Raw genomic sequence first — 9,252 nt, 5'->3', positions numbered from 1 at the left:
GTAATTCTGTTTGACCATATTCTTTTGTATCAAAGAAAGGAAGACTGGGGGAAGTCAATATGGAAATAGTTGGGATATTTTTTAAACCCTAAAGATGTGAATTTTAAAGAGTTTAAAAAAATTTTGGAGAAGGTAAAATTAGTAGGGGAATGCATATGGACTCTGGCATCAGAGGACCTAATTGAATCCCAGGTAAACTACTTTATTACCTGCATGATAAGGACTTACTGCTTCCTACCTCCAGGTGGCACTTTCTTCTTTGGTATAATGAGGCAAGTAGACTAGAAAGTAGACTAACTTTCTAGCTCTGTGTTTTAGTTTCCTAGGCTGTAAGATTAAAAGGTAGGCTGTAAGATTAAAAGGTTGGCTAAGGTTCCTTCATGTGAGATAGATAGATAGATAGATAGATAGATAGATAGATAGATAGATAGATAGATAGATAGATAGATAGATAGATAGATAGATATGGATGGATGGATGGATGGATGGATGGATGGATGGATGGATAAAAAAAAGAAGAAAAGAAAAGGAAGGAAGGAAGGAAGGAAGGAAAGGAAAGGAAAGGAAAGGAAAGGAAAGGAAAGGAAAGGAAAGGAAAGGAAAGGAAAGGAAAGGAAAGGAAAGGAAAGGAAAGGAAAGGAAAGGAAAGGAAAGGAAAGGAAAGGAAAGGAAAGGAAAGGAAAGGAAAGGAAAGGAAAGGAAAGGAAAGGAAAGGAAAGGAAAGGAAAGGAAAGGAAAGGAAAGGAAAGGAAAGGAAAGGAAAGGAAAGGAAAGGAAAGGAAAGGAAAGGAAAGGAAAGGAAGGAAGAAAGAAAGAAAGAAAGAAAGAAAGAAAGAAAGAAAGAAAGAAAGAAAGAAAGAAAGAAAGAAAGAAAGAAAGAAAGAAAGAAAGAAAGAAAGAAAGAAAGAAAGAAAGAAAGAAAGAAAGAAAGAAAGAAAGAAAGAAAGAAAGAAAGAAAGAAAGAAAGAAAGAAAGAAAGAAGTCTTTCTAATTGTTTATCTCATATAATAAGTAGTGTTGAGATGGTAAGTAGGGCTCTTTGGTCACTATTATTCACCCCCAAACCAATAATGTCCCACAGATTAGCTAGATATCCCATTATTAAAAAACAAACAAACAAACATTTGTTGTTGTTTTTTTTCCAACTCTGAACCCCCAGTCAAAGAGAGCACTCTGGCAAAATACTATAGTTTTAGATCTAATCAGTTCTCCTTTCCCAGGACATTCTCTTCAGTCTCTTCCCAATCATATTCCCAATAAATACAAACAGATAAGGTAAAACCTAGGTTAGAAGAAGCACTCTCTTGTGTCAATTCAAAAAGGCTTTAGGCTCTCAAGTGGGACTCCTGAGGGGATAAAAGGAATAATTATCCCTTTCCCGTCTGGGGGGAGTGGAGGTTCACTACCAGCAGCCATTCTCACATACCCAAGAGCCTACCTAACCCACTCCTGGACTCATTCCTTGTTCCTCCACCCATGTTCCAGCTATTACTACTCCACAAAGCTGATTTGCATGTTCCTCCTTGTTTCCGGAAAAGAATTTGCAAACTTGCTTTTTTTTTTTTTACTGGCTATCTGGGGAACGGCTAATCTTAACCCCAATAATGCCAAGCTCTCCTTTCATTGCAACCAGGGAAACTTTTTCATACTTTGTAAAAGGATAATAGGGCATAGTGTAATACATTAACACTGTTACTCCTGCTATCTTCTCCTTACTTTGGGGAATTACATGAGCTGGGAGAGGTGTAAGGGAAGAAATCATTTAACTGATCCAGGAGTGGTCTGATTAACTCCCCCTTTCCTACATTTTAAAAAATCTATTTGTCTGTAGGGGAAAAAAAATAACCAACCTTATGCGAATCCAGGGGTCTCTTTCCTACCTAGGAAGTTGGAGCTCTTGAATGTATTGGTGAAAAGGAGGAAAAAATTAACTTTTGAAGTAGTTTAGAGCATTCTAAATGGATAGACTGTTCTCCCACAAACACTTGCAAGTCTGAGGATACAAGCAGCCAAAGAAGATAATATTAAAAACATAATCACATCAAGGAAGCCACCAACCCAATCCCTGCTTCTTTCTCTCCCTTTCTTTTCCTCTTTCCATACATTAGATAGTAATCTCCTTGAAAGCAAATGCCTCTTTTTGTATCCCCAAAGCAGCACAATGCTTGGGACATAGTAGACCATAATAAATGGTTACTGATCAGTTTATTGCTTTCTCCTCTTCCTCTCCCCACTCTGCCACCCAAAGAACCTACAAGATCCACATCCAATAAATCCAAATGAATGTACTCCATGATTCTTTCCCAACAGCACACACCCCAAGAAACAAACAACATTAACCCTGAATATGACCACAACCTTCTCTCAGAACACAGTGTTGTAGAGTCACTGTTCACACTAATCTTCTTCAGGCCCTTGCTATAACTAAATGACTCTCTCAGTCCCTGCCTCTAAGGAGGCAGATTGTGTGCACATGAAATTTTAAGAATAAATGAAACATTTAGGGGACAATTAGGTGGCTCAGTGGATTGAGAGCCAAGCCTAGAGACTGGAGGTCCTAGGTTCAAATCTGGTCTCAGACACGTCCTAGCTGTGTGACCCTGGGCAAGTCACTTGACCCCCATTGCCTAGCCCTTATCACTCTTCTGCCTTGGAACCAACACACAGTATCGAATCCAAGATGGAAGGCAGGAGTTAAAAAAAAAAAGGAATGGAATAAATGAAACAAAACAAAACAATCCTTGACAGGGTCAGGTATTCTCTCATACACCCTTTCATTCCAGCTGATGTAATGTATTATTTAAATGAAATATCATAATCATTGACTTCAAGTCTGAGGTTCATTACCAGAACTGGAACTGGCAATTTTGGCAAAGGGCATAAAGCACACCTGAGGCCAGCACCATGAAATATAACCTCAACCCAACTTTTAAAGTAGAATTCAGTTGGAGGAAGAGACAAAGGAGACAAATCCTGGAAAATAATGTCCTTTGGGAAGATGATCCAGTGATCCAGTGAGGCAGTCACAGAGGAAGATCTATTTATCACTTGGGGAGGGTATAGGGAGCAGGACAGGGCCAGAAAAGAGATCCCTTGGGGCTCAGGAAACGTGCCAGATGTGAGTTTCCCATGTAAACTAATTATTTTATCAACTCCATGCTAAATCTAGTTATCTGTACATTACCAAAGAAGTATAAACAATGTTAGCACTCCTTAAACTTCAGGACTCTGGCACAAAACCCCAGCCACTCAGCCTAGTTATATCTCAGCTTAATTGTATAGAGGCAAATGACGAGTTGGCATCCATTCTTTCTCTTAATAAACATTTATTAATTGTTGCATACATGTGACTATGATGGGTACTAGAGAAGATACAAAGATAATTAAACCTCATTTTTGCTCCTGAAGGGCTTTCAACAGAGTCATGAGGGAGGGACTGTTTTAATCACAGACAAAATAAAATACTGCAGAGCTTTTCAGCAAATGTTATACACAGAATTATTTTTTCACTTTGTAATTTTTGGCATTTATAACCTTAGACTTGGCAACTTTGGGGAGAAGCATTTAATCTACTTAGATAATACATAAAGTGGATTTAACATTGCATATCAATACAAACAGCTAAAGCTACTTTGTGACTATTTGCATTTAAACTTATTAATTTCAACACATAAATAAATGGTAGACTCCATCCCCCCCCCAAAAAAAATCAGGATTCTTTATCCATTCCTTCTCACTTACTTTTCCTCATATGGTCATGGTTAGTGTGTACTCCATTCTTCTGGTTCAACTATTTTTGCTTTGCATTATTTCATAATGGTCTTTCTAGATTGCTTAATATTCCTCATACTTTAGTTAGTCTTACTCGTGTTTAGCTTCCCATTATTTTAATGTGCCACAATTTATTTAATTATTTCTCTAGCACTGGGCATTAAGATTGCTTCCAGTTTCTTGCAATTGCATCTAATTTTGCATTGAAAATTTTGGACAAGACATCCCCCCATTCCATTCCTACCCCCCCTTTTTTGACACTTTCAAGACATAGACCCAACATCCGGATTATCTGGAATCTTTTTAGAAAACAATCTGGCAGAATATACTAAAAGTGGCAAAAGTACTCATCTCTTTTAACTGAGCTCTGAGATTCTATAATTTTTAATCAGATCAAGACAGCATAAATGTGATTTTACGGGGGTCGGAGGGGGCGGGAGGGGGGAGGTGATTGATTCCTTGGGTTACTCATTTGAGGATAAACCTTTGCCAGTTTCAGAAATGCTGTTATGTTTAATACTTGGCTTAACTGCCTTGCATCCAAGCCCCTTTTTTCAATATGAGAAACCATACCGCTTCTTCTACTTTATGGTGAAGCCAAGAAAAGAAAGCAGGCTAAATTCATTCCTAAGTCAAAAGAACTAATACAGGAAAAAGTTCAACAGGACAGGGCCCACCCTCGTCGCGAGGTCTTATCATCCTCCCGGACAGTTTAGACTTGGGCAAGACCTATAGATGGAGGTAACTGGAGATTCTCAGTTTAAAACAATGTTTGCTCAGAATGAGAGAATCTGTTCTCATGCCCCCCTGTGGCAATCCTTAGTAACTGCTGCACCCCTGTCCAAACTCCTAAACTCTAAGGACCAAATGAATTAGTGATGGAGCTGGTGGGCACTGAAACCAGACTCCCCGTGCCAAGGTCCAAACTGGAGACAAGAGCCTTCCCTGTCTGAGGAGAGACTTTTCCCCAAATACCTCTTGATTAATTGGATCCTAATAGCATTGACTTTGGGGTGAGAATAGTTCTATCATCTTACTACACATCTCCATGGAGTTTTGAGACACATATCTCTATTTAAGGATAGATGTGTGCTTTGTTATCAATAATATTGGTTTACCTTTAGGGAAAATGTTTTATGGTTTGCAAAGCACTGTGCATGTCATATATATGTATATATATAGATATAGATAGATAGATAGATATCCCTCCTCACAACCACCCCAGGAAGCAGTTATTATTATTAGCCCCAATATGAGGAAATAAAAACTAAGAACAGTTAAATGATTTGTTCAGGGTTACACAGCTAATTAGTGTCTTAGCCAGGATTCTTCCCAAGGCCAGGACCCTATCCACTATGCTTGTCCTATTCCTTTTGGGGAACAAATATAGTCAATGTTTATAAGTATTTTTTATGGATACAGTATACAGCCTTTACCAACAATGTATGATCTTCACAACAGCTCTTTAAGTTTGGAAGGGTATTACTCCTCCCCATTTATATATGGGGAAACTGAGGCACATTTACTGGCTCAAGATTACATAGTAATTGGCAGGAGTGGAACTGGCATCCAGGCTATCAGACTAGAAACTCTACACCCCTTCCATTACACCACAGCTAGAATTTCCTTTGCTTTCTCTTGTCAAAATCTTTAGGATATATCAATTTTTTCTTCAATGGAGGTCTTCAAGTAAAGATTATAAAAGCACTTATTAGTTCTGCTGCAGTGAAATTTTTTTGCCAGACGTGAGTTGGACTGAAAAGGTCCCTTACAACTCTGAGAGTCTACGTTTCTGTGATCCCAATCATTACTCAAAGACCAAGTCAAATGGCACCTCTTTGGGGAAGCTTTGATATGATCCCCTGACCAAGAGTAATGTCTCTTTCCTTTAAATTTTCATAGCACTTGGGGTTGTATCTGCCTTAAGAAACTTATCATGTTCTGCTTGGTACCATCATCACCTCTATGCATGTTTCCACCCTTCTTCCTGGCTTCAGACACTATGTCACACTCAACTTTATTCTCTTCTTTGTGCCTAACACAGAGCCTTGATAGGTGCTCAATAAACCTTTGTTGAATTCAATTGAATGGTTCTCTATTTCACATGTGAATTAGACTATGAGCTCCAGAGGGCAAAACTAACCCTCCTTCTCCCTTATGCCCTTTAATGCCAAGGATAGGGCTGAGAACAAAGTAAGTGTTTAACTTGTTTAATTGAAAAATTACAGATTTTTCCATTTGAAATCAGGCAAACGAAACAACCAAACAAAAATACTCTTTGACACATCAAATCAGCTCAACCATATGAGAGGAAATATGGTTCCCGGCATAGTCGGGCAGTCGGAGCCAGAGAGAGCTCTCCAGTATGTCTCCCCACTGTACAACTCAGCAGTTACCGCCCACACATCCCATTTAGAACACAAGTTTGTGTGGCATGCTGCCAGCTCCCAAGAGCTCAGGCCTCCACAGGCCTCCAGCAAGGTTTGTCACCCCAAGAAACCCACAATGCTCTCCTGAAATCTGCTTCCCTGTTTCCTTACTCCCAGATGCAGTTAAGTCCAGTCTCACTAGGGAACTGTCCAGCAAAAAAAAAAGAAAGAAAGAAAGAAAGAAATAGCTATCTGTTCTCATCAGCAGAAACAATGAATTCAAGGTAAGTCATTTGTTACCTGACTTTAATCCTACCCACCTTCTCTATATTATTACATCCATGGCACGATCCCCAGTTTCTTCCCAATTATCTAAAGTCACTCCAAACCTTGCCAATTCCCCATCTCCAAACTAGAACAGAAGGAACTGATGGTATCATGTATCTCTAAGTTGTATCACCTATGATATCCAGAGAACACGTGGGTCATTTTTCACAGCTTGACAGCAATCCACTGGAAATGTATAAGAGCACACTCAAGCTAAGCACAAAGGCAGAAAATGGGGATAGTGGACTCCCTAACTTCAAGTCTGTAAAATCTAACACTACCTGTTTGGATATAGTCATACCTCCTTGCCAGTGGAGGGTTTGAGAAGAAAGGAAATCATTAATCCAGGAAAATGTACTATTTCATTTCCTATCTTTCTCCTGAATGTATGGCTTCTAAACAAGAGAGATGTTCTAGTCTGAACAGCAGATAAGACATTGAATCTGGGAGCACTATCTAGCTTAACTGGAGCCCAAACTGTCTTTCATTTTTTGCCAGCTCCTAGCTGCCAAGGGGGATCAGAGGGAAAGGCAGAGAAAAAAAGGTCAGGGGCTAAGGAGAAAAAGAGAGTGGAGAGAGAATGAATAAGGATAGGGAGGAGAACAAAAAGGGAGGAAAGAAAAGGAAAAAGAAAAATGGAGGAGGAGAGGGAAGGTTAGAAAGGGAAGGAAAAGTTGGGAAGGGAAAGGAATGGGAAATAGAAAGAGAAGTGGGAAGTTAAGCAAAGAAACAGGGTTCAGATTGATTTAACCTGACCATGAGAAAAGGCAACAGAAATTAGGTACCCTCAGTACAATAGCCTTCACAGAGCTCTCAAACAATTTCCTTCTCCCGCTCCTGTTCTGCACCCCTCCCTATTACTCCACCCCCATCCTCTAACTCCTTTTCTTAACTAGAATAAGCTCACACCCCAGGCAAAGAAGCCAGGACAGCTTGGAGAGCAGTTATAATAAAACCAAGACCCTCTGCCAAGAGAAATTCCCAACCACATCCAGCTCTCAGTGGGCCCTGAGCCACAAACACCCACGAACCCACAAGCGGTTGGCTCTGGGGGCCGTCCCCACCCAGAACACTGCTTTCCATAAAAGCAACATTTGAGAAAAGTATCTGGAGAGGAAAGCGGTTGTGCGTCTGTCTGTGTCTGTGTGTGTCTGTGTGATGGATGGACATCCTGCCACACTCTCGTGAAAAACAAATGAGTAGATTTAAAACAAATAAACTCTTCGCTGGTGGCCAGAACTCCTGAACTTTGGAGAGGAGTGAAGGAGCGGCCACTGTCCCCCTGCCAGGCAGGCGTTCCGGGCTCTGGGTCGCTAGCAGAAGAAGGCGGCAAAGGAGCGGGCAGAGGGAGCAAAACTGAGGGCTGGCGCGTCGGGACAAGCTGGGCGCAACGGAGAGGAGAAGCCGGAATCTAGAGCTGTGGAAGCAGGGAAAGCTGGGCTGGGGGGTGGAAGGGTGTTGGGGTCCCCTTCCCTAGTTGTCAGAAACAGGGAGTGTGCATCGGTTCCCTTAGGACTCCAGAGGGGGCCGGGAGAGAGGTGGCAGGGGGAAAACGGGGAGAAAAGAGAACCTTCAGAGGGTTTCCAGAATCAGGGCGCAGAGCGCAGAGCATAGTTCTCACCACTCACCACTATGACTTCCCTTCGGTCCGCTACTCAGTGCATTCCAGCCGAACCGGCAGAGAAGCCAGGAACCGGACTGCCTCTGGTTGGACTGTGATGGACTGACTGCTTCCGCGGTTCCAGCCGGCGGCGTGTGAGGCTGAGCAGAGGAGAAAGGAGGGGAAGAGAAGGCAAGAGAAGGGAGGGGAGGGGGCGCCCAGGGAAGCCGGCACAGGGGGAGGGACCAAGAGCGAAAAAGTTTTTCAGACTGCCGCCCGACTGGCTGGCCTAACCTGCTCCCCCACCCCCAGCGCTCCGACGCCGACCCCTCCCCCTGTTCTGGGGCCAGGCAGTCACCTCGCCCCTTGGGGCGCCCCCTCCCCCATCCGGCTAACCCGCCGGCTTGGCGGGGAGGTCTGGCGGCCCCCCTCTGAGACCTCTCAGTGCCAAGTCCCCCCGCCCCGACCCGGGCAGCTGCACTGGCTTGCCCTCCCTACCGGCGAGACTTTCTTAAGTTCTGAGTTTGAAGAAGTGAGAGGCAAGAAGGTGGCACATAGGAGAGGGAGCCAGGGTCCGAGAGACCTTTGCCTTCATCACCCCCCATTACCCCTCTGGTGAGGGTCTGTCAAAGCATAGAAATCTCTCCTTTGCCTTCCTCTGCTTTCTCCCCGAGAAAGGAGGGAATCCTCTGGAAGCCCCTTCTCTTGACTCAGTCACCCTGACCCCTCACCCCCAGTCCCAGCCCCACTTCAGCAGGAAAAGGAGGAGATGGTATAAAGGGAGAACAATCATCTCTGCCTGACAGTCCTCCACTTTAAGAGCTAGGCTCCTTCCGGGGCACTTTCTGTCATTCCCCGGAGCTGTCAGATTTGGGTAAAAATACTGCACTCCATCCTGGTCTGAATTAAGGAGAAACTCCAAGCCAAGGAGAACAAAAGCCTGACTGTGAACCACGAAGAGAAAATCACTTGGAGGGCCAAAGAGGATGAGGCCATGGGCACCCGTGACTCACCTCCTTCCAGAGCTCTGTGAACTGGGCTGGAGTGGGCCAACTCACCCCTTCCTATCCCACCCCTGGCGCTCCCCTCCCTGGTTAACCAGGGTCCTGGAAGAGATCAGGTGCCTGATCCTCCAAGCACAAGCCGTTCTGGTGCCAGCAGGGTCCTGGCTCACTGCTCTAACTC

General features: G+C 43.2%; 1 protein-coding gene across 4 annotated transcripts in view; it reads right to left on the bottom strand.

Moving 5' to 3' along the window:
- FBLN2 (fibulin 2) overlaps positions 1-8,400 on the bottom strand; it is a 258,583-nt gene extending 250,183 nt beyond the window's left edge. Inside the window, exon 1 of one of the 4 annotated variants that reach the window (XM_007500354.3) lies at positions 8,096-8,400. The gene's annotated coding sequence lies outside the window, so the exon portion shown is untranslated. The remainder of the gene's footprint in view (positions 1-8,095) is intronic. The other 3 variants (XM_056804787.1, XM_056804788.1, XM_007500355.3) reach the window with 3 other exon arrangements.
- Between the last annotated feature and the right edge of the window lie 852 nt (positions 8,401-9,252).

The sequence above is a fragment of the Monodelphis domestica genome, chromosome 7 (assembly GCF_027887165.1).
Source record: "Monodelphis domestica isolate mMonDom1 chromosome 7, mMonDom1.pri, whole genome shotgun sequence".
Taxonomy (NCBI): Eukaryota; Metazoa; Chordata; class Mammalia; order Didelphimorphia; family Didelphidae; genus Monodelphis; species Monodelphis domestica.
Note: the sequence above shows the minus strand (reverse complement) of the source record. Positions and strands in the feature narration are given on the sequence as shown.